The sequence below is a fragment of the Corvus moneduloides genome, chromosome 10 (genome assembly GCF_009650955.1).
Source record: "Corvus moneduloides isolate bCorMon1 chromosome 10, bCorMon1.pri, whole genome shotgun sequence".
Lineage (NCBI taxonomy): Eukaryota > Metazoa > Chordata > Aves > Passeriformes > Corvidae > Corvus > Corvus moneduloides.
The window spans coordinates 21800943-21828309 of record NC_045485.1 but is presented as its reverse complement, the minus strand read 5'-3'; the positions used below and the strand labels follow the sequence as shown (position 1 = coordinate 21828309).

Genomic DNA, 27367 nt, shown 5'->3' with positions numbered 1-27367 from the left:
ATCTAATTCCACATATAAACATTTAAACAAAAAAAAAAAAGTGAAAGGAGAGCTAAAGCTTCACTATTAAATGCAAGAGCAGAAGCAAAACACTTGGTGATTAAAACGAGAACTCTCCATTCACCTCTAGTTTTCAAACCTCTATCAACACCACATTATACTAATTAACAGTTTAATTTCAAGCCAAGGACCAATAAAAGCTATACTTCAGTTGGTATTGTGATGTGCTGCTCATTGTTCACACAGAAATCTAGTTTATTTGGTTTCAAGAAACCATCTATTGATCATTCCTATCTTCATAGTCCCTCTCAACAAGGTATTTCGTTATGCTCTCTAGAAAATGCAATAGTGTCACACCAAACAACTTAATTTCATACCCATTAGATAGAATGGACTTAATTCCGCTTTCATTACCAGTAAGTCAAAGCTATTTTATCACACAGTTGGAGCTCAGGCTTCATCCTGTAATACTTTCTGTCCCTGAAGAAAGAATGATGAAGTATTCCAGAGATCGCTGGTTGTACTTCAGGTTAGATTAAGAAATAACGTGCAAATTGTTGGGAGATTTATCTCTGTTTTTGCCACTGGAGGACAGCCACTGGTGCTGTATTGTCATTGCAAACTGCAGATCTAAAATAGTCCCATTTGACTGAATCAAATTTTTAACTGAATGCAAGACAAGAAAAAGTCCTTGGAAAAGAACATTTCTTACTTTCAAAGCCCTTCAGACAGCTCCCCTGTTTGCCTGGCTTGCTTTCCATGTGGCTTTGCCATAGATGGTGCCTTATAGCTAGAATTTGGATAAATATCAAGTAAAACTGAAACGTCTAATGGCAGAAAAGGCTACTCCTCAAACCACAGTTTTTCAGATTTTTACACAGCTGGCAGTTCAGTAAATTGATTATTTGGTGCTTCATCATCAAGGCATCAAGAGTCATGGTGTCAAGGTGCCAAACATCCACCTCATTCACTAGATTTTTGTGCAAAAACTAGCCTTAACATGCAGGGCTGGAAGCATGGCAAAGGAGATGGATAAATGAGGAAAGTTCTGGAGAACACAGCAGCAGTCACTGCTTCTGAAGCAAATTAGAGGCAATGTATCAGCAAATGAGACTCAACAAGCTTGATTTTTCTTCATCAAACATGACATGAACTAAATGCAGAATTATGGTAAGGCAAGAGTACAGTTGCCTAAATGAACAGAATGAAAAGGAAGAAAATAAAAGACCAAAGCAAAGATAGGAAAATTATGAGAGCAAGGAAAAACAGCTATGAAGAACGAGGTGCAGAAAGCAGACAAGAAGCAGTAATGTGTCAGGCTCAGTGTGGGAAGGAGAAAGTGGGAGAAGTGACAGAAAGGGAGAGAAGACGCCTAGTCACTGACCCAAAGCCAATTAATTCAAAGCTGAAAAAGAGCATTTCATATGTATATATATATATGCCCTCCAGAAAACAAAACAAGTGAGGTATCTAGACAAGGACAGAAAGTGACATGAGGTCTGAAGTTCAAAATGGAAAAGAAAATTGGAATAACTTTTAAATTTAAAAATGCCAGTGAGTTACAATGGCTAGAAGGTGAAAATCTTGAAAAGAACAAAAATAATTTGTTCCAATTAATGGAAGACAAGCAGAGTCATCAGTTTGCTGTTGCTGCCATTGGCTCAGGCAATCCTTGATGCAGAATGGTCAGAAGCCAGAAGGTTGCATCCTGGGAGAAGACTGCTCTATATTTATGTATTTATCTTAACAGCATATATTCTCTAAACATTATATAGTGCTCAGTAAAATACACAGCATTGTGTACTCCATACTGCTCTGTATCAGCAACCAACCTGAAGTCCACTGAGAGCTTGTGCTTTTTGAGTAACTAGAAACTCTCTACTAAAACAACCAGATGTGAGAATCCAGATTTTACTACTTCAGAGGCAGATTTGCTTCCAGTAATATTTTTGGAGCTTGAGTTGCCTTTTCGGTTTATGCTACATATCTCCTCTCCAGAACTTGTAAGTTTAAAAATCCACAAAATACATAGAACTACTCCAAGACTCTTTACCTATAAATTCCCATTGTAATCTCAGTTATTTCCATTCCAGGTTTTAACAAAATAATATAACAGTGCATTAAAATTTTGTAGTGGTTTAACTTCGGAATCCAATCTTAAAACTCATATATAAAACACACAGTAGACTTTATGGAGGATACTAATTAGTTCCTAATCATACTCTCAAACTATTTTTTAAATTTTGTGCTCTCACAATATAGCAAGACACATCTTCCTTTCCCTAATGTTCCTGCATACTAAAGGTCAGCATTAACATTATGGAATTTCAAGCACTGAGGAAGTAAGTTTGAAATACGTAGGTGGAAGTTCAGTTACTTGCATGGCATCATGCTTCTTTATTACAAATTCTGCTCTATCTCCTCATTTGTAATTCCCACTGAAACTTCATCTACTACTATCAAAGCTACTGGCTGCCTAAGGTTTTCACTGCTGTTCTTTATTCTTTTTTTTTTTTTCTTTTCCCATGCTTATTAAGTTATCAGCACCCAAATGCACTCAGTTGAGTGAAACACAGAGGGGTCAGCACAGTACAGCCTCTTAGGAAATCAAAATGGGACCAAGATAAGAGAGAACTAACAATTAATAAACATAAATACAGGCTGAGTGGAGAATGACTGAGAGCAGCCCTGAGGAGAAGAATTTGGGCTGTTGATTAACAGGAAGCTCAACACGACCCTGCAATGTGTGTTCACAGCCCACAGCCCTGTCCTGGGATGCACCATAAGAAACATGACCAGCAGGTCAAGGAAGGTGATTCTCCCTCTCTATTTTGCTCTTGATAGGCCCCACCTGGAGTCCAGTTCTGGGATCCCCAACATAAGAAGGATACGAACCCATTGGAGTGAATCCAGAGGAGGCCACGGAGATGCTCAGAGGGCTGGAACAGCTCTGCTATGGAGCCAGGCTGGGAGAGCAGTGACTGTTCAGACCGGAGAAGAGAAGGTTCGGGGGAGAGCTTATACCACCTTCCAGTAGCTAAAGGGGCTCCAAGACAGCTGGAGAGGGACTTTGGACAAGGGTATGGAGAGATGGCACAATGGGGAATGGCTTTAAACTGACAGAGGGCAGGGTTAGATGGGATATGAGAGAGAAATTTTTCACTGTGAGGGTGGTGAGACCGTGGAACAAGCTGCCCAGAGAAGCTGTGGCTGCCCCGTCCCTGGAAGTGTTCAAGGCCAGGTTGGATGGGGCTTGGAGCAACCTGGGATAGAGGAAGTTATCCCTGCCCATGGCAGGGGGTTGGAACTACATGATCTTTAAGCTCCCTTTCAACCCCAACTACTTCATGAATCCATGATAAAATAATGTAATAACTCTTATGAGGACACGTTGCACAGGGCTAGTTCTCTTTGTGCATTTTACAGAAGCAAAGAAACCCCTGCAGACTAGTAACCATAAATTTTAAAAGATACTGAATTTTAAATAAAATTTATTTCAGGCAGGAACAATTTGTACCCATTAGGCAGATCAGCCAGTTTCTGCTGAAAGCATTACTTTCAGAAGAGATATGGGGAGCTTGGGGTGACTTTCAATTTGTGGAAAATATTTGCATTTCCAATATTTTTCTTTTTGAGTCAGAATGGGCAATTTTCTGAGGTAAAGACATTCTTTCTCAATCCCAGGACAAGAAATGATCATAAGTCACTGTAAAATATACAGACACAGAGAATAATTATAATCAGCAAATGGAGATCCAGACAGACTTATTTTTACTCACTTACACAGTTATGGAACAGAACAAATTGTCATTGAAGCACTGAGTTTTGTCAACCAACACTGGGCTGCCTCTTTGTGCATTAGTTTGTGTGCAAGTACTAGACGTGGCAGGCACAAATTACGTAAAAGAGTTTGCCATGATGAGAGAAGGATTTGATTACTAATGTTTAAATAAGGATCCCCTGAGCTGTCTCTTTTGTGTAGGAATAGTGTTAAATATTGGGCAACAGGATGACATGTCCTGCATAATTTAAGCTGTTCCTTTTACTGGGCACACAACATACACACGCCTGCAATTCATTAGTTCCCATCCACACTTTCAACCAGCATTAAATATACATGTAAGATGAGCTATTGCAATGTCCATCAATCCCTTCTCTCCTTATTACTTACTTTATCTCTTTATTGTTGACTTGTCTTTTACTCCAGGTAACATACCAGAACTTTTGTTCTGTGCATTTGGGAAGCAAGAGGCCTCAAAAGCTCAGTATTTGATCTCTTCCTCTGACTGCCTTCAATGCTGTCACATCAGTGGGAAGCCCAGTTCATGACTCCAAAGACAGCTTCCATCCCTCCCTGCCTGGCTGCAGCTTATCAGCTTTGCGTGGTCTGAGCTTGTTTTATTTATCAAGAGTCAGGAGGGAGCAGGAAGACGATTGGATGTAAAAGGAGAGGCAGTGAACAGGAAGGTTGAGATTCTATTTAACGAAGATATACAATGCCTCTGTGCAGCCAGACAGGCGCTCCTTGCCTCAAATAGAAGCAGGCAGCTAAAACAGAGAGAAACTTCAGCTGATTAAGTTACTTTAGGCCTTTTATGGAAGAGTGATGAATATTACATTTGACAGGGGCTGAAGGGTGTTAGATATAACTCGATGTGTACAATGCCAGCTTCCAACATGTAAACAAGAGTCACTTTTACTGCTATCTGTCCTCCACAGCTATGATAATTTGCTTTGACTCTACCACTCCAAAAAATTATTAGGTAGCCACTACCTAATGACTTCAAGTTATTAACAAGAAAGGTTATAGTTACTTTTTTTCATGTCAGCCTTCCCAGGTTTTTCAAAAAAAGTTTTATATTACATACATCTGATCATCCTAGTGATCTATTTTTTATTTCAAAACTGAAAAGTTCAGTTAGCCAAGTTCTCCCTGACAAAAACCCCAAATCCAAACATTCCTGTAAAAGATGAGAATAAATAAGGAGTGAATGTATAGCTAATATAAATTCCTGTCAAGCATAAAAGACAAGATAAGTAAAAGCATCAGGTATGAAAAAGCAAACACTAAGCATTAGCATCACTGGAGACATGTCAGTGGAAGTTGATGTTTGTATCAGTCACTGCCTCTACAACAGAGGCCGCACAAGAGTCCTTTCTCTTTGCAAATTTGGCACTGCCAAGCTGTCTAGAGGTGTGCCTTATAAACACATAAAAATATGCATTAATACCTGCTTTAAGATTAAACAATGAATTTGCAGACTTCTGTCCAAAGCACGTTATACAATGTTATATATATATATATATATATATATATATATACAGCAACATATGTCACAGCACATTCTCACACAGCTCAGAATCCACCTCTGCACTCCTCAGTAGAAAAGAAAGCCAGAAAACAGAAACTATTCTTCAAGAATTAAAAATCAGAGCACAAAGAAAAGTAGACCTATCTACATTTTAATTGTAATTATTAGGAATATTGGCACCACTGAAGTAAAAAGCCCAGTGAGAAAATGAGTGAAAAATGTCACGGGAGGATGTGAAAATTGAACATTGGTTACCACTGTAAAGACTAAAAGTACTATTTGGCCCACAATGTCTGGGTGGTGGAACGGCTTTGAGTTCAAGCCACCTATTAAAGCAGCAATAACAGGCCAGGACCCAAAAATCATGGAGAATTGTAATAGTGTCACAGACACAAAACATGAAAGATATCTAACGTCATAACTGTGAGTTTGAGGATATCTGTGGCAGTGCAAGTGGCTGCACCCACCCTGACCCCTGAGGGTTCAACCAACACCATGCGGTGGCCAGGCACCGAAATTTAATGCCTTCCTCTGTGGTTAGGGTGAGAGCCCATAATCCCCCAGTTCCACAGTTTACATTTTTTTGTATGACTGGTCCATGTTTTCCCCTCCCTATTTTATGTATAAGTCTATGTATATTTATTTTCCTTAAGTTACTATGCGTAAGTTCTAGAAAGTTCTGTCATACTCAACACCCCTTTGGCTTCTTCCCTTAGTCCCGCCTATGTGTTATTCTCATTGGTTCCCTCAGCCTCAACCCCGCCTCCTATCCCATATCCCATTGGCTGTATCCTTTATCCCCGCCTTTTCGATCCTCACTATAAAATCCATGGACACCCTCAGAGCCTCGGCTCTTTGTCCGTACCCGTTCACATGAATGAGCCTTCTGTGTGGAACCTACACGAGGAGTCCCCTCTCTCTGCTTCTTTGCCTCCACCTGTGTGCCCTCCCACCCTGCTCAGAGACAGCTCCCTCGGGTGAGGAGCTTGTCCCCTCCTGCGTCCTCTCTTTTTGTGGGGACCGCCTAGGACCAGTCAGGTTGCGGCTAGACCTCCAGGCTCTCTTTGAGCTAGTGCACAATGTGACAGATATCCCTTCTCTATATTTTACCAGCATCTCCAAAATAATTTACCTTAAGATAGTCAAACTGGAAAACTAGTTTCAGGACAGGATGCTGAAAAAAGGATCGCTAAAAGTTGTCAGGACATGTGCAAGTAGATTTTTTATGGTGCAAGGAGTTTCTGACAAGCTTGTTAAGGCAACAGCAAAAAGAGATTTTAAGGTTTCCTTTATCCTTCCCCAGGAGCTGTTGTGTTCAAAGTTCTCATGCACAAGAGCAGCACACTGGTGTCAAGAAACTAAAAACCAGTGTTAAAGCTTCTATGCAATAAAGGTGATTTCTAAAAATTAATAATTCTAATAAAAATAGTTAATCCCAGACTTGAGTAGAACATAATAAAATATTTGGATTTGCACTTTTCAAAATTAGCTGTATCTCAGCCTCCTGGGTGTGAGAGCAAGCTTCTGTGTGTATGTGTGTGCATGTGCTTCCAGGACAGGATCTAAATTGTTTGAAGATAGGGTTACAGGGTGATTTTAGGAGCTGTGGAGCACCTGAGACACCTGCACATAGCCAGCAGTGATGTCTGCAGGCAGACCTCTGCCCTTCTGGATCATCATCAGCACATCCTGTGAGATACAATGCCGCACAGAGAAAAGACGTGAGATGATTATCTTTAAGTGACTAAATCACATGTGAGTGTCACTATATTTAGCACTGAGAAAGTACTAGGGCAGTAAAAGTTCAAAGTATTAACACGGAGAAAATTGTAATCCCACACCTACACAACCATCTGTTGTCCTGCTTTAGCTGAAACACAGCCATGCACTTCCAAAGTGATGTGGCAATGAATTGCTGTGTGCCAGGTAAGTGAACTCTGCGTTCATGATGAGCAGAAAGTACACAACATGTTGCATTAACTGAGGCATAACAGAGTGGGTTTTCTTAGATATACCTATATTGAATCAATTTGTAACCCACAGATCTGTCTACTATTCTAAATTCACGGTGCTAATTGTATCAGGCAATGGACTCACGGATAACTTCTTTTGATTAATACAATTAGTAAAATGAAAGAAGGAATAATGTATAGCTATTGTCATTCTTCTATGGTGTATTGTTATTTCTCACCCAGCAACTGACAAAAGTAACATATTGTAGTCCTGGATTATTGCATGGAGCAGTAAAAATACTACTTCACATAAGCACTTAACAAAATGTATATCTAGACTCTAAAGATTTAGCCAAAGTTAAAGTGGTTATTCTATTTTCTTGCATTTTTTTTCATTTATTCACATGCACTGATTGTGTCTGGATGTTTTGTGGGGCTACAAACATTTTACAATAATTTTAGGCAGCACATATCTTATGTTACCGAGGACTAAAGAGAATTCTTTGAAATAAATGTCCAGTTCCTGCTATGGATCAGTGTCAGGGCTCAGCATGGCCAAAAGCAGAGCACAGACTCCTCAGAGAAGCCCAAGGGAATATTCTTTGCAAAAAGGCCTTTTTAAGCACAGTGCCCATTCAGAAAATTGAATTAGAAACCTCAGCAAATGTGGATCAATTTTTTAATAGGCAATACAATGGGGTCTGCATCTCTGGTATAAAATGTCCAAAGCAGCCTGTATCTGATATTAAGATGACCAATCAGAGTAATTTCCCCCAAGGTTTTCTAAGGAATTCCATGTTTTTCAAGTGATACTTTCTACTAGAAGTTGCAAATAGATGTGTGAGAAACAGTTCTTACCTTTGTGGCAAAATCATTCTCATGCTGTCACACTTTTGTCTTTCCTTTTGGAAATATTTACACACTATTTATCAAACTTCAGTACTTTGCAAATAACCACTGACAGTCTGGAAAGGGCAAACTCTCAATTATGAATGAATACCTAGAAAAACAAAGTCACAACACCAGGAAAGTAAAATTACTTGTATAAATTATTCTCTATGTATCATTTCTACATAGGATTCCATTCCCATCTGAGCATCAAAGGTATTCAATTCCCAAAGGTGTTTGAGGATATTAGATGCCTAGAAAACTGTGGTGGGAGGAATTTGAACAGGCAACCCCCAAAGACGGGAGGTGAGTGAAGGATATTTGCTTCTTGCTTGAGACTTGTTGATCTCCTGCTCTTAACTTCTCCTGCTCAGAGGTTTGCTCACTGCTGCTCCTCAGATGAAGCCCGTCTCCACTGTGTTCACACTGTTGCAACATGCAGGATAAGACAAGTAGATATTGATGGCTCACCTGTTGTGGGCCTTCCAAAAGTCCTCATCTCTTGGGAAACATAGTATTTTGAAGAGGTGAGAATCTCTTCAAAGGTGAAGAGGGTTGGAAGGGGGCAGAAGTCTGCGGATGTGGAACTTTAAGCTTTGCTGCAGAGGCAGCAAAAAGTCTGGAAAATAGAAGTACTGGAAAAATTATACTTTTTTTTGACCTCAGGAAAAATACCAGATACTGACACATACTGGAAAGGAGAAAAATCTCCATTATTTAGCTAGAGAAAGCACTGCTAAACCCATACATGAGGTTTTTGTGTAACCACAGAGAAAAAAATCCTCATGGTACTTCTCTTAACATATGAAGAGCTGAACACTCCTCCACAGAACTAAGCTGTCAGATTTGAAAATTAAATTTTAACACTACTTGTCCTTCAAGTGTGGACTTCTCATTACTAATTTTTCTTTAACCTGATATATGTCCATCATGTTTTTGGTAGTATGATAATTACTGGAGGTGGGTGAAAAATGTAGGACCTTTTTCCAAATAATTAGGTATAACCTGAATTCTGTATCCTGTTCTTAAGTACTAAAATCTGTCAGCTCTACAATTGCAGTGAGGATGCTGATAATAGCAGTAAGTTTTCAGGAGCTGCACCAAGTAAGTTGTTTTGTCCAGACTTGTCTATTGCATGTAATAAGCTCAGTTCTATAAAAATCAAGTCATTACTGGAACTCCAGGAGTCAGGAGGACTGTGGCAAACTGCTAATTAATTTTGCCTCTGAAAATGTCAGTAATAATTGGATCAGGGAGTGTGCATTGAAAAGCAAATGTATGCCTATGAAGCTGTTTGGCCTAAGAAGTTTCTTAATATATCAATATCGGGGGTTTGGGAGGAAAGGCAGAATAGCTCGTGTTCATGTCCTTTTTTAGACAAAATACAGGCTATTTTAAACAACTTGATTTTTTCACTCTCTCATAAGAAAAATTGCTTACATTTGAGGGCCTATCTCAACTGTATTGAAAGCTGATATTCATGATTATAAGAGCCATTCCTCTTGGAAAAACACACAACACAGGAAGTTGTGGAGAGAAAAAGATGGAAAATGAAAAAGGAGTCGATCAGAAGAGGCATTGGTAGTTGCTTTCTCTACAACAAAGCCTGTTCAATTCTTGGGCCTTCTTCAGAAGCGAAAAAAAACCACCTTAAAGTACCATGTATTTGTTGGCTATTACAGATGATACTATAGGGTTTATTTTCCTCATGATAGCACCCACAAGCTTCAGTAAATATAAGGTCTCATTGCTTAGATATAATACATTTAATGAAAGTCTAATAAAAACCTTGGGTCCTTTTCCTTCCTTCACCCTCGACAAAAAAAAAAAAAAAAGGAAGTACACTGGCTTAGGGAAATGAAGAAAATCCCACAGAACAAGTTTTCAGCTGCAAGTCCTGTCTTTCTGAAATATACCCTTAATCAATTATGCAAGAAGCCTTTAAGATAAACAATGAGTACAACTTCAGGTCACTTTGTAGTGGAACAAGCCCTATATTATTGATGCCCACACATGGAAGATGTCCATCTCCAGTTACCTCCCACATTTCCCACTCTTATTTCTGTATTTCACTCAGCACCATCCTGCCAGGCTCTTCCATGATGGCAGAGCTCTCTAAGGGTGCTGACACACCCTGCACAAAATATGCTAAATTTAGCAGCTCCAAGACACCCAGCATACAGCAGTGTCAGTAAGCTAATAGTACTGCAGAAGAGCCCTATTTTCATTTTATCTTCACTGCTTTCATTTTATCAGCACTGCTCAGTGCTGCTTTTTTGTGCTGTTGACCCAGCACAGCCTGACGCAGACTTTGCTTTAGGGAGCCCCCATATCTGTAAGCTGAGGTCCTCAATATCCAGTTTTAGCTATCAACTTCTTGATTGTCAGGATTGGCTTCTCTAATAAAAGTCTGTTTGAAATACATGCCCGCTATAGCCTTACTCCCTTAGCATACATTGTAATGTTATCAGGAGAGCACAGCTTACAAAAATTGCAGGGAACTACCATATTAACCACCAGTTCATGGCAGTAAATACAAAATAAAAAGGAAAAAAAAATTCTAACTGTCTCATGACTCATCACCAGTCACATCTGAACTTGGGGCCATCTGACCCTTCATCCCATGCCAGGCCATAGCTTCCAGGGCAGGACGCAAAGCCACATCCAATACAAGCTCCAAACAGCTTGCACTACACTTTGTAATGTTTCTATAATGCACAGCACAGACTTTTCAGGGAAATTCTCTGTGATCAGCACAGCAGTTCTGAGCCCCACAGTTCTGTGTTCTTGCCATGTGCAAAAATGCATTTGGTCTCCAAGGGCAGGAGAAAAGGAAGATCAAAGACAAACCCCACTACATAGATCCCAGAGGAGAATTTGTCATAATCCTGTGTTCCATCTTTTACCTTGAAGCATAGAGCAAATGAGAAAGGAAAGAAAATTATGTCTTAATACTGTATGCAATTAGCAATCAGAGGGAACTCACCCAATAATTTTTTTCCAGATATTGTATAACTTTTTGGAAGATTCAGTTAATTCTCTCTCCTTCAATCTGCTCATTTCAGACGTAATACTTAATTACTTTTTGAAGCCTTGATGGCAGTCCATTTTGACAGCTGTGTACCCAGAAGGATTGTTTCCCAGAAGGAGCTTTTCCCTCACATGCATCCATAAAGTCACCACACAGTCCTGAAACCTCTTGCTGGTGATACAGAAGAGCAGAAGAAATATCTGGGGAGTAATGGGATCAGCATTTCTGATACTCTCCTCTCTTTCCCAGATCTCCGCACTACGTTTTGTTGAGTAAAGAGGGTTGTATTTACTCTTTGTCTGTCCAAATCCTAGTCTGAGTAGTGAGCTGGCTGCAGCACAAGATCAATCACAATTATGATATCCCACCCCCCAAGCTGTGGTCTGAGCTTCAGTGTCAATGAAGAATTGCTGACTTGCATTGTATTTCAGAAGAAAGAAAGAAAATTTAGAAAGGGGAGCACAGTACTTGAATTTGAAGAACCCAGATAATTTGTGCATGCTTTATTCTTCTCAAACACCTCTGTCAATACTAGAAGTCTTTGAAGAGCTGTATTTTCCACCAAAAATCTTTTTACCTGAAAAAAAGAGGCACACAGTACAAGATTGCCATTTAAAGGAGCAAAGAAAAAACTAGTCTGGTACTGTCAAATGACTGAATCTTCTGTTTGCAGTTATACCTGCAAAATCAAGCCACCTAAGAAAGCTGTTAAGGTAGCAAACCATTGTATTTTCCCGATTTACTCTTGCTTAAGCTTCTAGTATGTTTTTACCTAGAAGGATGCTGAAAAGAAATACTAGAATCACATTCTGCAAATCAGTTTTGGCTGTCTGTCCACCCAAGCAAAAGACTATTAGATTAAACTCATTAAAATGGCAGGTAAAAAGTACAGAAATTCTTTACCTTTCTGCAATAGGTCAACCTCAAAAGGGAAAAGATTTGAAATTAAGTTGTTATAATGACCAATTATCTCAGAGAGAGCCAATATGAGGGAGATGCTGAAATCAAGTTGCTCATTTAAATAACAAATGAATAAAAAGTTGCAAGTGTGACACCAAACATGGCTGTAATGGTCTGGGGTTAATTGGATTGAAGGGAACAGCCTGGGCTCTCCAGTGTGCTGGAGCTGACAGAGACCACAGGCAGCAGAGAGCACAGTGAAAGGAGATGGGCTCGCCAGCAGGACAAAAAGGTCTTACATAATGTTTAGGCTGCTGGCAATTTTTAGACAAAAGAATTGGCTCTGGAAATTTTGAGGCCAGAAGACGCTTGCTATTTTAAGACATGGAACTTTATTCCTTTAGAAGTAAGTTGATTTTGTGTGTATGTGCATCTGCCATCTGTATTTTCCTCAATATTCATAATAAAAATTTCAAATTGATAGATTTAAAATAAATTATAATAATTTTGGATTAAGATAACACAAAAGTGAGAAAAATAGATAAAATGATGTTTACTGACTACATCTACATATTTAAACAAAAGTACTATTTCTAATATTACAATTTCACATCACATTTCTTTGCATCAAGCTTCAGTCAGAAAAATGAGTAACTTTTCAATTATAACAAAACTGGCTGAAAGGTCACCGTTTCCCCAAACTATGGCTAGATTTAATCTTCTCAGTCTAGTATTACAGCCAGAGCAAAGTGTTTATGATCAATTCAATTAAAATGGTAATTTCAGGGGGACTGGCAGCTCTTCTAGACTGTAAAGAGTTCTAGTTTACTTGAAATCCCATGGCATAAGGTAATAGTACGGGATGTTTGCAGTTCTGTCACTGTGGTAATTTTCCATGATATTACATTGAAACACTTGCACAAATATAACTGCAGATAACACACACCCCCCAAAAAAGGAGGTAAAATATTTAATTTTAATGTAATTATCACATCCCACTGAAAATACATGACTAAAATAAAGATCAAAAGATAATTACAATATAAACCAGTGAGAGCTCTGTTTTAATCAGAAGAATTCTGCTTGCCAAAACCAGTGTCTTGTTGGTTCAAATAAGCTCACACAGCCCCTTAGAAGAAGTCATTGGAATTACATCATTATTTTCAGCTCTTGCAGAGTTTGATAGTGTAGCAGACCTTGAAGCAAAGCTTTGCCTTTGGTTGCAATTATATGAACTTCACAGTTTTTTCCACAAGTCCTCCTGAATAGTTTTGTGATAAGCCATAAGCATAAACCGGTAAGCAATTGTTGTTACAGAGATCTATTAATAGATATTTCTCTTAAAAAAAAAAAAAAAAGGAAAGGAAAAAAATATGATGCTATTCACATTCAGCACTAATGCACAGAACATTTTAAAGGGAAAACTGCCAACTTGAAATTTCGTTTCCTTCTGATTACTACAGACATACCCAGGAGCTAACAAAAAGAGTGAAGACCTGTATTTTTTTAACATCCCCTCCTCTCCTTCTTCTCTATTTGGCAAATAGTTCACAAATGTGACCATCTCTGCTCACTTCCCTGCTTTGTGGATGGCAAACACCTTGTCATGGTGTGCTCTGAGGCTGAGCACTCACACTGACACTTCCCCTGTTTTTGCAGAAAGCGGCAGAGCAAGGTGGGAGTTCTAAGGGATTGCAGTGAAGAAACAAACAGGTGTACACTCAAGGAAAAATCAAGATGATAAATGTCATCTTGTTTATTATCATTGTTCTAGGACCACCAAAAAGAACTTTCAAAAGTAGTATTAGAAAGTGAGTGGAAAAGGCTCCCATATGACAATATAAATTTTTTGACAACATTTTCTTCTAAGTAATGTGAGTGTTTAGAGATTGCTGCATTTGGACTTCAGTGAACTAAGGAACAAACTGGTTTTGGACTTAATCCTGAAGGTGGTCAAATGACACAACTGCAGATTCACAAACATCATTTTGTAAGTTGAATCTCTGTCTTGCTTACACTGCAATCTCTGCTGAGACCAAAGCCTGGCTAGGTGCACCTGCCTCAGCCTTCAGCTGAGTAGCTGAGAGCAGTATATCTGCAGGGAAAAAAAGCCAAGCTCAGTCTGGACTGCAAAACCCTTCAGAAAACCGGAGCAAATATTTAGATTTCTGGCTGGCACTGAAATCAGCACTGCCATGGCTGAGAGTGCCAAGCAAAGGCAATCTGATTACACAGAGAATGCTCTTAGCAATACAGTATTCACACTCTTGATATACCTGCAAAGGTAGTGACTGCAGAGCTCACTCAATTGGGACAGGGAGAGGGGAAGTAAAATATGTAAAGGAACCTGTGCCAATTTGCTGAGTGAAGATGTATGCAGTCAGCATAGTATGGGAACCATAGAACCTTATCCCTTTAATGGCATCAAACGTTCAGGTAGTAAAAAAGGACTTTTATTTTCTGCTAAAGCTCTTAGAAATCTAACCAAGCAGTTAGTGATATAAAAGGCCCCAAACTAACCAAAATTGCTGTCTAAATCTTTTGTTATATTCAGCAAATCTTAAAGCAGGTTCTTGCAAGTGACGCATTTCACAAATCCTTTATCTGCTTTTTTTAGTGATGACCTGTTTGAATGTTCCAACAGTGACCTGAGATTTTGGGTATGCTGTTGAGTAAAAGACAGACAGATGGGACCCTGGGTGATACACAAAGTACAACAAAAGGAAGAATTACTGCCCAGGCAATATACAAAGTCCTTTGTTTAGGACAATCACTTAATGAATATCGTTCCTAGAGGCACACAGCAAACATTTGACCTCTGAAGCATGGAATGTAAGAAACCAAGTTGCTTTAGATTCCTAACACCATTATTTGTTAAGATGCGGGTGGTGAAGGAACTGAAGGAAACACAACAACGTTGACATAATGTACACCAAAGAATGGGCAACTAAAAAAGGAACAGTGCAAGAGAAAAGCACACAAAGGAAAAGTGAACTTACAGTTTCTTCAAGAAGTCTGAAATATTCTCAAAGTGAAGTGTAGGCACATTCTTATTTAAACACACCCAAAGCAGCAGATCTACATTCAACATCCTGTTGAGCAATGACAAGAATGGAGCACTGGAGATGAAACCATCTGGAGGACAGAAACATGAAGACAATGATACTTTTGGCTCAGAAATTTGGGGTGTTATGCAGTTAAAGAAATTCAGTGTGTTGATGCAACATTTTATGGGCTGTGGTAGTTGGTCCTGGCTGCCACTTTTATATATCTGACTCTCAAAGCAGTTAAATGACCCCAAAAATATTTCTGCACCTCTGTGTTCCTTCATTACAAGAGGATCTGCTGCTATTTCCATTAATACAAATCCTGGATGCTGGTAAGAACACGTGGCTTAGCTTCTAATCAGCTGAAAAATTACAGCAGGAAGCAAGATATTCTTAGGCAGATTATAAAATTAAAAAGCTCATGCAGGAGATGTCTTTAAAGTATTTTTTTGTTCCAGAGGAAAAAGAAAATACCCTCTCTTCTGTGAAGCAGGAAGATACAAGTGTAGCTAAAAGCAGAAACTTAAGTATGTCTCAGGGTTCAGATAGGAATTTTTTTTTTTTTTTTGCCATTTAAAGAGTTTTCTTTCCTTCTTTCCTTCTGACAGTAGGTTTCTTTGCCAATTTCATTCTTCTAGAGCTTATAATTCCCGAGGTTACCATGCTTTCAAGTGCTGTTCTGGGTATATGGATAATTACTCCTGTTGCTATTTGGACTCAAATATTGATAAAGCTTTGACTGTTTTGAAGTACCCTTCATTTCTTTTACTGATTTCTCCTCACAGACCTTTATGGAAGTGCAACATTTTCTACCCAGGAGCGGAGAGCTTGACAATGTAATTTCTGAACTTGTTCCATGTTTGAAAAATCACGTAAACACGATCATCATGCCTGCCTCCAGTATTCACCCAGGATTTAGAAAGTTTGCCAGCTGGAAAACAGGAAAGGACAGGAGTAGAAATGGATTGAAAAAAACAAACACTTTATAAGAAAGATTTGCCAGTATTACCTAGAGAGCATCCTCAAATCCCAGCAAAAATCCTAAAATCCAGGCAAAAATGTAATAAAAAAGTGGTTTGATGGAACCATGTGGACTTATGGGATAAAACCCAACGAGTCAATTTTAATTCAAACCAGAATTCTCAGGAAAAAAAGTGTTATCATTGAGTTGAGGAGCAAACATCACAGTTGTTTCTGCTGACAGACAGGCAGGGAATGAGAAGACCCTGAGGAATGAGGAGCCAAGGCAGAGAGGCAGAGGAATACTCTGCCAGGACTAAAACCTACGGAAGGCAGCTGCCATTCAGCAACCCAGCATGGATCTAACATTACTACAGGAGGATCAAGAAACTGAAGAGATGTTATATGACTGTTTATGGTTTAGGTAAATTTCTACCTACATAAAGTCATCAACAAACATTTAAGAGTCAATGCTTATCTTTTGTTAACAGCAGACTCAGAGCATCTGTAGAAAAAATGTTCGAGTGAAACAACAAATGAAAAATTTCGGGAACTGCATTTCTGAACCACATATCATTTATAACCAACCTGGCAACATTATTGTTTCAAGGCAGGCAACTTTAGAAAATATATGACCAGATACCCAAAAGCTCCTCCACTTTTACTTTGTGCATATGGCCTTTGAGCACTATAATTTATGTTACCAGTGCTCAGTTGTCCAGATGGACTTTTACAATATCCTTCTCATAGCTCTCCAGGTGTTGCAAATAAATAAAACACTTTATTTCAGCGAGATGAGAATAGAGTAGGTACCTGTGAAAGTTGCCAATGCACATATTTTAGCAACAGCCATTACAAAAATGTATTGCAATATTATTATTAAGCATGCCAAGTGATTCTGTATATTATTCAAATGTCACACATGACAAGCAAACCACAAAAACTACTTTCAGTAAACTGCTGAAATCAAGTTGACTGTCACTCTGTCAAATTCATTAAGAGAACTTAGGTAGTTTTAGCAACGGAATGGTAATTGGCCCACCTTGCCCTGTGAGATACACTGTGCCACCAATATTAACAACAACCAAAAAAAAAAGTAAAAGATTCAGTGGATTTCTACATGAGTAAATGGCCACCCCTTCACAGAGATTCAGGAAGCAGGAGAGTCTGAGTTTGTTGCATCAATAATTTCTTGCAAACCTTCTGTGACCTCAAGTCTACAACATATTTAATACGCACACAACTTGTTCAGAATGAAAAAGGCTGAAGCACGTGAGAAGTGATTCTGAATCCTCAGCAACCTCATACAGAGTGGGCTCTGCCTGCAATCACATCTTCTCCTGGATTACTGGGAGAATATGAAACGCTTTTGTCTTATTATTTGAGACAAACCTCACCTTTAATATAGGGGCTATTCTAATTACTTGAATGTCCTTCTTAAAACACATGATGGTTTTGGCCATGAAGGCTCAGATCCACAGAAGCTATATCAGAGTTGCCCAAATTTCCTTGAACATACACCCCAAGTGACTGAATGGGTTGGTGCTCTTCAAGTTCTCTAATCCATACTGTAGTTAGTAAAACAAATCCAGGAGTCCATGCAAGCAATTAATTACCATTTTTTAACTGAAAAGGCCTAGTGGTATATTAGTAGGCAGAAATGCAGATCAGAGAAGCAGCAAAACCATCAAATGTTTCACATCGAGCCTACCACACATACAGAAATAGAACCATCTGTGGCCCCTTTGATCTGTAGATCTCAAATGACTGTAATCTTATCCCAAAAATTCAATTAGTTGCCAATGAAAGTGTGGATTTGGACAGAAACTTGACTTTTGAAAGGTTTAGGTAAAATTAATAACTTACACAGAACTAAAAACTTGATAAAAAAGTCAAATGTTCAAAAGAAACTCAGTGTGTTCAAAAGTACAGGAAGAAAACCAAGAGATGAGATTCAGCCCTAAAATACAGGATTTAACAAAAGTTGCTAAAATTAATCTGACACATACATGCATGTCCTTTAGAGACCATAATCAATGTTAACTGCTTTAGAATTCTCTACCCCATCTGTTTGAAAAGACAAAAACCTAGGTTTAAAAATGAAACTAGGCATATTCTTTAATGAACAGGTGGCTAAGTTTGGGACAGAAAACGTCAGTCAAAGCTGTGACATTAGGCATTCAAAAGACAAAACATGAATTAAGCCAAGGTCATCCAAAAGGTGTTAAATCTCATGTACTGTTAAGGTGCCATTCCTGATGTTGTTGATCCCTTGTCATTTCTAAAACTATATATATTTATATACATATCTGTAAATTCACATCTGTGGATATATGCATACACATACTAATAAAAAGCTACCTATGCCCTTGTGTCTCAGACCTAGGCTCAAATTTGCATAAGGGCTGTCTTTGTGTCCTAAACCTATGAGACCGAGTAGGAAGAGAAATTTTGCCTCAAAATTTCTCTAAAAAGGGTTGTTTATCTGAGGTGTCTTCTAAAGAGGAGCACCATTATTACTTATATTTCTGTGTTGTGATAAGTGGAGGAGGGGAATGTTTGGGGCTTTTTTACACACAGAAGACAAAAATAAGCCCTTAGAGACATTGTAATCTGAATAGACAAAGGGAGGAAGATGTATCCAAACCACAGAGCAGTGAGACATACAAACATCACTAGCATTTAAAAGTTTATAGAATAGGGGTTTTTATGGTAGCACAAGAAAAGTCATATTTTCTTTAAAGAAAAATCATACTTCTCTTAAGCAATGCTAATGCTTAGCATCTGGCCAGGTTAATGTGTTTGAATATAATGAGTATTCAGTCAATTGTATCACACAATGAAAGTGGAGTTTTCTATATTATTATTATTATTATTATTATTACCACATTTGTCCCTGTACTTTTGCATACTGTGTAAACACAGAGAACTGGCTTAGAAGAGTCCCATTTTTTGCCCCATTTAAAAAAAACTTGTTTACCAAGATTATTGTTTATTGACCAGACTAAAAATTGTCATAATCATAATTCCTCTATTCCAGTGCCAAAAATCACATCACATTGTGGGTAGCCTGGCAGTGTGTCTTAAAATATTACTTTTTTTTCTTAGTTGTATTTAGTATTCGTGTAAAGAAGTCTGTCCCTGTAGGGTATTGCTGTGTTTGAAAAGAAATGGTAATTCAGGAAGATTGGAAATGAGTAGATGATTCACTGAAGATATTTCCTCACCTATTTTGCCTGTATTACACACTTCACATTCCTGAAAGGGGGAAAAAAGTATCCTGGACTTAATGGATGTACCTGTTCTACTACAGTGGAAGCCTTCCCACAATCTAACAATGACACTGCAATTAGGATAGAGCTTTTTCTTAAACAAGGCTGTAATTAAACCTGGATGCCAACATCCACTACCTTTAAAATGCTCTTGTATACTGCCTGTGATTACAAGCAGGGATTTGGTATTTCTCAGCTTGTCACAAAGGACACACAATGAAACTGTGTCTGAGTATTTTTAATTTTGTCATATCAGTTTGCAGCTTATAAGCCATCCTGTGTTCTGAAATGGTTTCTGTAGTTTGGCAGAGAGTCTTTACAAACACAATATCTACAAATTGGCCCATTGTTGAAAATACTTCCAGTGATTCAGAGTCATTTCTTAATTTCTGGGGAGGATGAGAATGGAGATGGAAATACACTTAGGCTTTCAGAACAGGGATCCTTCAATCATTTCTAGCAAATCAGGAATGGCACTGTGTTTAATTTTTATGGTGCAGTATTGTTCTCATTGAAAGGATGATAACAATATTTGAGCCATCCTGGCTTTACAAAGCATAAAATAGTCCAATGGCTGCCATTTGGCACAGTGCCCATTGCAACAGTATTCATGCACAGGGGAAAGGTAAGATTTTCCAGAGTCATTTAGGAACGTGACTTCTGTCAATTGTGTTAAGTGTCAAAGGTGCTTTCATAAAAATCTAAGTGTATTCCTTTCTCACTCCTAATGGTTATACAGACAAGATCACACAGCTGAGACCACCACAACACAGCATCCATTCTGAGCTTCCTTTTTTCTTCAGGTGTGGTTGGACACACCAAGCACATGCACATGGAGCTTCAGGAAAGGGTTGTGGGCACACTTGTTCCTAAAAGCTCACGCCAGAAATGATCTAGGTCTTAACCTGACTGCTTTAGATCTGTGAGGATCTCGCTCCCAAAGCAATTCCTGCACAGAATTATGGCAGTGAATATGATAGATGAGCTCTGCACCCTCCCAATAAACCTTACAGTAGGAAGTTTTCAAGGAATTATGCTTTAAGCAAGGCCTGTCTGGTGAAGCCAAGACAATAGTTTTAACATTTTCTAACTGTTCCTTTCTCTTTTCTAATTTGCTGTGTCTCCTTGAGACTTTCACAGTCCCGGGGACAGCCTCAGACTCTTCTCCTGTGCTGTGTTTATTCAGCACAGAGACAGTTGCAGCATTGTGTGACTTATCACAATGAACCCACAAGACTTGCATGTTAAATATTGACTACCAAATAATCACAACAAGCCATTCACTGGGAAAAGAGCAGAATAAATGGGAAAAAAAATAAAACAACACTCAAAAAAACAAGTGATAAGCTGTGTGAAAGCATTATCTCATCTCAAAGGACCATCCATAAACAGAAAGCTAAATTCATCACTTGTTCCCTGAATTAGTGGCTCAGCTCCAAGAGATAAATTAATCACATTATTCTAGAAAGAAATAAGGAGACCCATTTCAAATTTCAGACAAAGGATCAAGAGGCTGTTAGTTATGGATTTCTCATCTTTACCTGGTTTCATAATAATTTCCCAAGTTAAAACCCACTGAGGAGAAAAGAAATACTCTCTCATATTTAAAATAGTCTTGAGACAGATTATAAACATGTAACATTTAATTTTATGACCAGTTAGTTTCTAATTTCCTTCATATCTTTGTACATCACTGGCACTAAGGGTATTAGAGTGGTCCAAAAAAGTGCTTGGTGGAGTGAGGCAGCTCTGGAGACCATTGCTGTGCTGGTCTTGGGGACTCAATTCTAACCTAGCACCTAACGCTGAAGGGAGGACACACATTTGCTGATTAGGCCACAAATTAATTTAATGACTCAATAGGGCTATGACAGCCATCAAAAATGTCAAGGTTTAAGTACATAGATGAAATGGAATAACAATTTTGCAAAAAGTTTGATTTTTTACTCTTTTATCAGAATGTAGCTAACCACAACCTCATGGTTACTTGAACTTGAAATAAAAACAAGCCACCCCTTTTTCCAGAAAATATCCCCTGTCCCCACTAGTTATGTTCAACTTCCACACTTCATGTGGTGGGTTCTGCCTCCAGCTCCTGCCCACAGCTAGACCATAGCTGGGAAACAGTTTTACAAAAAAATGGGGTTTGGTAGGGAGCTTCACACCTTAACCAGTCACTGCAGGTAAAGAAACTACAGAATACAGTCAAGATAGAGAAAGAAACTAGATTATGCTGAGCAGAAATATCACTTTATAGTTATTCCATATTGCCAGTGATACTCCAGAATATTTCCATGAACACAAGAAAACATTCAGACAAAAACAAAGGAAGGGACTGATTCTCTTCATGTTGCTGTTCATGCAAATGCATTGATATACTGGAGATAAAAAAAATTAAAACTTGACACTATTGTAGGAGAATTGGTCTGGAACCTGGCAAATGGAAGAAAACCCTGAATGTTTGATTCATGTTGTAATACATGCACAGTGCCAAAATGAAAGTGTGATTGTGTCAGGTGATCTGTAGTCACAAAAGCACAAGCTTGGCCAGATGTCTCAGAGGCATTTGTGCTGTTACCATCAGAAGGGTTAAAAAAAGTTGTATAAAATACAGTCTCCAAAGCAAGTCTTACCAGGCCTGAGCTCTTTCACAGACATGGTGTGCCCCACTGTTCCATATAGACTTTTTAAGTTTCTTAGTGCAGATTGACTGGGGCAACTGGGAGTGTGATATTCTCTAATCCATTCACTTTCCTGACCATAAACTGATTTATTTTGGTCTTTTAAGGAAAAAGCTAATCAATGTACAGCATGTCTGTTGAGTACAATGCAGAGCAGCTTTGTGTCCTACTGCCGGTTATCCACTGTCCTACTCCTGTCAGTGCCTTTGGAACTCTTTTCCAATGAACCTCTGCTGAAGTAATCACTCTGCCAAATATCAGTTGTAGAAGAGCTTGGTTTTTAACAAAAGGTCAAACAAAATTGCAATGGAGACCCATGGGATCCTTGCAAAAGGTCACTTAAGACAAACGGATTCTCAGCTGAAGTACAGGTTTCACCACAGTGTATATCCTCTGTGGGCTACCTTTTTGGAGAAAAACTTTAATTCAGAGTCAAAATGAATGATTATAATTTTCTGTGCACAACCATCCATAAATGAAGAGTCATTTGACACCCCATAAATGAAACAGTCACATCCAGCTACATGATTAGCAGGCAGTTGCTCAGGCCTCCAAATAAAACATTGTTCCATAGCTATTTTACTGATGATGGCAAATAAAGTTACAACGTGGTGATACAGAACTGTAGTGGTCTGTGGTAGGAAGCTTTCTAAGACCTGGCCTCAAGAAAAGTATTTTCAGTTCTATGCCCGTTAAGCTGGATAAGCATTTCACAGTGAATAATTTACTTGATTAATTTAGGGCCATCACTAGTTTACAGAATTTCTTTGTGCTGACTTCTTTGACCACTTTGTTCATTATTGGAAGTTGCAGAACAGATGGTTTGTTCACATATATTTCTGCATAATGATTGCTCATAAACACTCTGGCCTGGATAGTGCTTTGAATACTTGCTATGCAAGCTCTGTGACTGGATTTTTAACTCACATTGCACATGGGCTGGATCCCAACTCACTTTTTTTTCATGTCAAATGACTAAATATTTTCCCAAACCACACAGTATATTCAAAAAAGTGAGGGGAAAATGTCTGGTTTAAAACAAAGCTTTTTAAAGATATGTTCAACTTTCGATTCCTGAATAGTCTACCTGGAGCTATGAAAATTCAAATATTTATGTAGAGATATTAAGCATTTGATGGGAATGAAACCTGTATACTAAGGGATTGATGAAAATATATACTAAGCAAAATAAGACTCAACAAAACATTTATTAAAAAGCAAATAAATTGATTAAAAGGGGCCCACGAAGCAGGCAAAAACTGACATAGATTTTACTGTTGTCAGGAGAGATTTAGAGCTGGTCCAACAGATTGCCAGACTTTTAACTGGAACAATAGCAGCTCTCATAGATGATGATGATGATGATGAGGCCACCAAATGGATGTCATCTGTTTAAACCAGGTAAGAATTTGGGCAAATTAGCTGTTGTTGAACCAGATATAAAATTGGTGTAAAAAGCCCCTAGCAAGCTCAATTTCTCCATACGTCCCTATAAGAGCAAACAACAGTGATCCAATCCTTTTACTGCTAATGATGTGTTTATAGATATTTACCTCTGCAGCAGTTTCAGCAGCTGTATCTTGAATTGCCATTAATGCCTTTCTTCACTGATTAATAGAGTGAAGATTTTGAGATGTAGGATTTCCACTTGTTTTTATCCCAGTGTAACATTGCCATCTACAGGAAGCTCTCCCTTACTTGGAGACTAATTTTACAATCACGGAATAAGAACTACTAAAGATGAAAATGTAAGTGTCCGAAATTAGCCCTGTTTGATCAGCCTGACAAACTGCTATTTTAAAAATTAGCCAGTAATAGTATGGCTCACCAACAAAAGCAGTATATTAACCTACTGTCTGGCAAGTTATTAAGATGAGGGATTGGCATTAATCTAGTTGAATTATACATTAGGACAAAAAGAAACACTTATTAAGGACAAGGGGCTTCTGATTTAGTTATTCATCATTAGTTGACATGTAACGTTCTCATACTGCCATACAAAAATTTAATAATTTTTTGTTCTACAGATGATTCAGAGAAGTCTTTCTCAGCATCTCTCCTTCTTCTCAGCTTTGTAAAAGGATTTATGCAACACAAATAATTTTTCATCATGCTAGACACTGGATATCCCTTCACGAATACTAAATATACTGCCCAGAGAACCAAAAAAGCACATATGCAAGGGCTTAATTTTAGGCAGCTGCTTAGTTTTAATCTCTGTCTTAAAGACCGACTACATTTGTGACTTTCAATACAGCATTGATTCATTTGGTAGAGATATCGGTCTTCTAGAGCAAACTCTAAAGACAGTTGGACAACTATTAGCACCCCTCCAATGAAAGAAAATGTGTTCAGGACTGAAATGCTGTGTCAGCTGACCAAGTACCCCAAGAAACACCACAAGTAGAGTGATATTTTATGTAGGAACACTGAATTAGGGCTGACTCACTGAAATCTCTCAGTGAGACAGGGAAGAAAAACAGAATTAAACAGTGATCAATAAGTAGTGGGGAAAAGCTGGGGAAGTCATAGGATGCAACCTGAATTAAATAATCTGATTGAAAGTGTGATCTTTGATGTCATAAAAAGTGGTTATTGACTTTAATTCAGGGCTGCAAGACATTTTCATTTCTGATAATCAAAGGAAGAAGTAAATCAGAGGCGAAAAGAACCCGCAACAATAAAACAGACAAGATCTCAAATTTGAGATGGACACTTTCTATGTATGCAGATGAGTCAAAGACCTGTACACTAGTGCACTGGGGTGGCTTTCTACTGCAAAACCACTAGATTAATTCCTTAATCTACCTAGGAGAAAATCTCACAGCCAGTTGCAAAAAAACCCAAACAAACAAACAAATCACACTGACCCAAGATTAACATATTTTCATTTCTCAATTCACTAGCCAAACTAGAAAATGAATTACATTAACAACTCTATCTAGACACTCTTAGTCCAGGAGACACATTTCTGGAGCAGAACATGGAAGAAGGGTAATTTTGCTACATGCAGAGTCACATTCTGGTTTCAGGTTTCTCTTCTGGCAACTCCACACTGGCCTAGTTGAGATAAACAGACAGAAAAAGCTGATTTATTGCTGTTTCAAAACTGTCAGTCTCCCACACTTAAGGATGGTTCTAAGGCTGTTATCAGGGGGCTGTCAGCAGTAGGATATTAAGATCATTAAGGGAGTTGATTGCACTGAAGTTGGTTAATACTTGAAGCCAGAAGTGGAGCTGTGAGCAGACAGCCTCCATAACAGCACTGTTGAGGACCCAGATTTATATGTTAACCTGCCACTTAGCTTGCTCCAGCTGACTCTGTATTGTTGCAAGCAGCTAATATAACACTACAGGTTTCAGGGAAAGAGGCAGAAGAAACTCTTTATCTCTGCTATGGCCAGGAATTGACAGACATGTTTGCAGAGCATCCCTCTGAGTGGGGAGTCCTGGGAGATACAGCAGGGACAAGATCTGTCACTGCAGCTGCTGTGACCAAGATACTGCCACTAACCAGCTGACTGTGACACAGAAAGAAGCCAGTGACTCACTAGACAGAACTCCTTGAACAACCATGGCAGTCACCCAGGTCATGATATCTTCTAGAGTGTAGTTGTGACAGTGTTCTCCCTTGGTGAGGCTCTGCTGTTACTAAATTGAAAATTAATTAAAATAATAATAATAAATTAGTGTCTTGAGAATGCTCATTGAGTCTTTTCAGGACCATTTTATTGTCCTGTGTAACGTGTCAATCTCTTACTACTAGAAATGTTGATAGAAAACAAAATTTAATTTCAGGTTTATTTTGATGAAAATTTTTACAATTTAAGTGCTTCTTAAGAATCACCAATTGCCTAAAAATTATTTGTGCATGAACTTCCATGTCAGAGTATATTTCTTGCACCTCATATATGTCAGAATTTTGAAATTATTTGCAGAAGAAAATAATTTGTTGTCTTTAGAAATTTTTCCAATTTTTAAAGTAATTCTGTTAAAAGACTGTGCATCCACACATTCTAGAAACCAAAATGCTTCACATAAGTTATGGCAGTTATCAATTCTTATAATACAGATGGGAGGGGAGGAAAATGAAAGCTATAAAAAAAAGAGGCAACAAAGGTATTTATACCTTCAGTTCCCTAAGGAAGCTCAGGCAGTGGAAACGCAGCCAGAGGTCACAGATGGGGGCACTAGAGTGGTGAGGGGTCCCTCTGGGAAGTGGCAGGTCTGTGAGGTTAGGGAGGGGTTTCTGGCATGAAGAGACGAAGGGAAGATGCAACATTTTGGGGCTCAGGCAGAGGCACACATCTGGTGGACGGATTTTAATGACTTGCAGCAGGGAGGCAAGGTCAGCACCCTTAGAGTAGGAGAAATGAGGCTGATCACTGCACACATCACCAGTTCAACCCAGCATGTAAAAGGGAGCAAATGAGCAAATTTTTACCCAAATCTGGCCAGTAGAGACTGACTGCCGTGATTTACTACAGAGTAGATCTTGTAAAGTCCATGGAGCTCACACAGTTCTAGTGAGTTAGAGGCAGTGAGATGTCCTTGCCAATCTGTTGCTGCCTCTGCCCTGATCCCAATTCCACTGCTTGTAAGTCACAACAGGGAAGCACAATAATGGTTCTGTGACCACTGTAACCTTGGGCAGTTAGGCTGGGATATGCGAAAATTACCATAGTCAGGGCTGTGATAAATGTCTGTTCTTGAACAGGCGATGAATAACTCCACATTAGAATTGTAAAATATATGATATTTTACAATTTATATTTTACATAAAATATGAACTTCTACTGGACCTGTGGGAAAAACTTGCGAAAGCTTGGTTGGCATTTACACTGCTAATCCCAGAGATGAATTAAATACTCCATTAAGTAGAACAAAAATGTTACTGAATAAATAGTTAAGGCTAATGGCTTCCTATGCCAGAGAGGAAATAAATTATCCAACATGAGATGTTGTATAGGCTGTATCACAGAATTATTAAATAAAATAAGAGGCTCAAAAAACTGATCCAGGAAAATTATATAGATCCAACTGAATTTTTGAAAAGAGAGGGGGTGATTAAAGGGTGGGAAACCACAAATTTTTTTAAACTTGATTGCCCTTACTGCGATCAAAGACATCCTTAGCTGATGAGCCAAAGGGCAGTCCTAAACAGAAACTCCAGGGAGCCTAAAAGCAGTGAGTCAAAGGAAAACTTCATTTAAGTGCCTGTGGGGAGCAGAACCTGCTCTGTAACAGATGGTCCCTGTCTGCCTTCTGACATCTTTAGCAGCTCTAATCTCAGGCACATTTGTGCTCAACTTTCTTTTATTCTC

General features: G+C 38.6%; 1 long non-coding RNA gene across 1 annotated transcript; it reads left to right on the top strand.

Moving 5' to 3' along the window:
- The first annotated feature begins 8349 nt into the window (after window positions 1-8349).
- Window positions 8350-25672, top strand: LOC116448974. The gene is made up of 4 exons (XR_004242176.1): window positions 8350-8458; window positions 15916-15966; window positions 23328-23444; window positions 24071-25672. It is a non-coding gene; the product is annotated as an uncharacterized LOC116448974 (long non-coding RNA).
- The last annotated feature ends 1695 nt before the right edge of the window (window positions 25673-27367 follow it).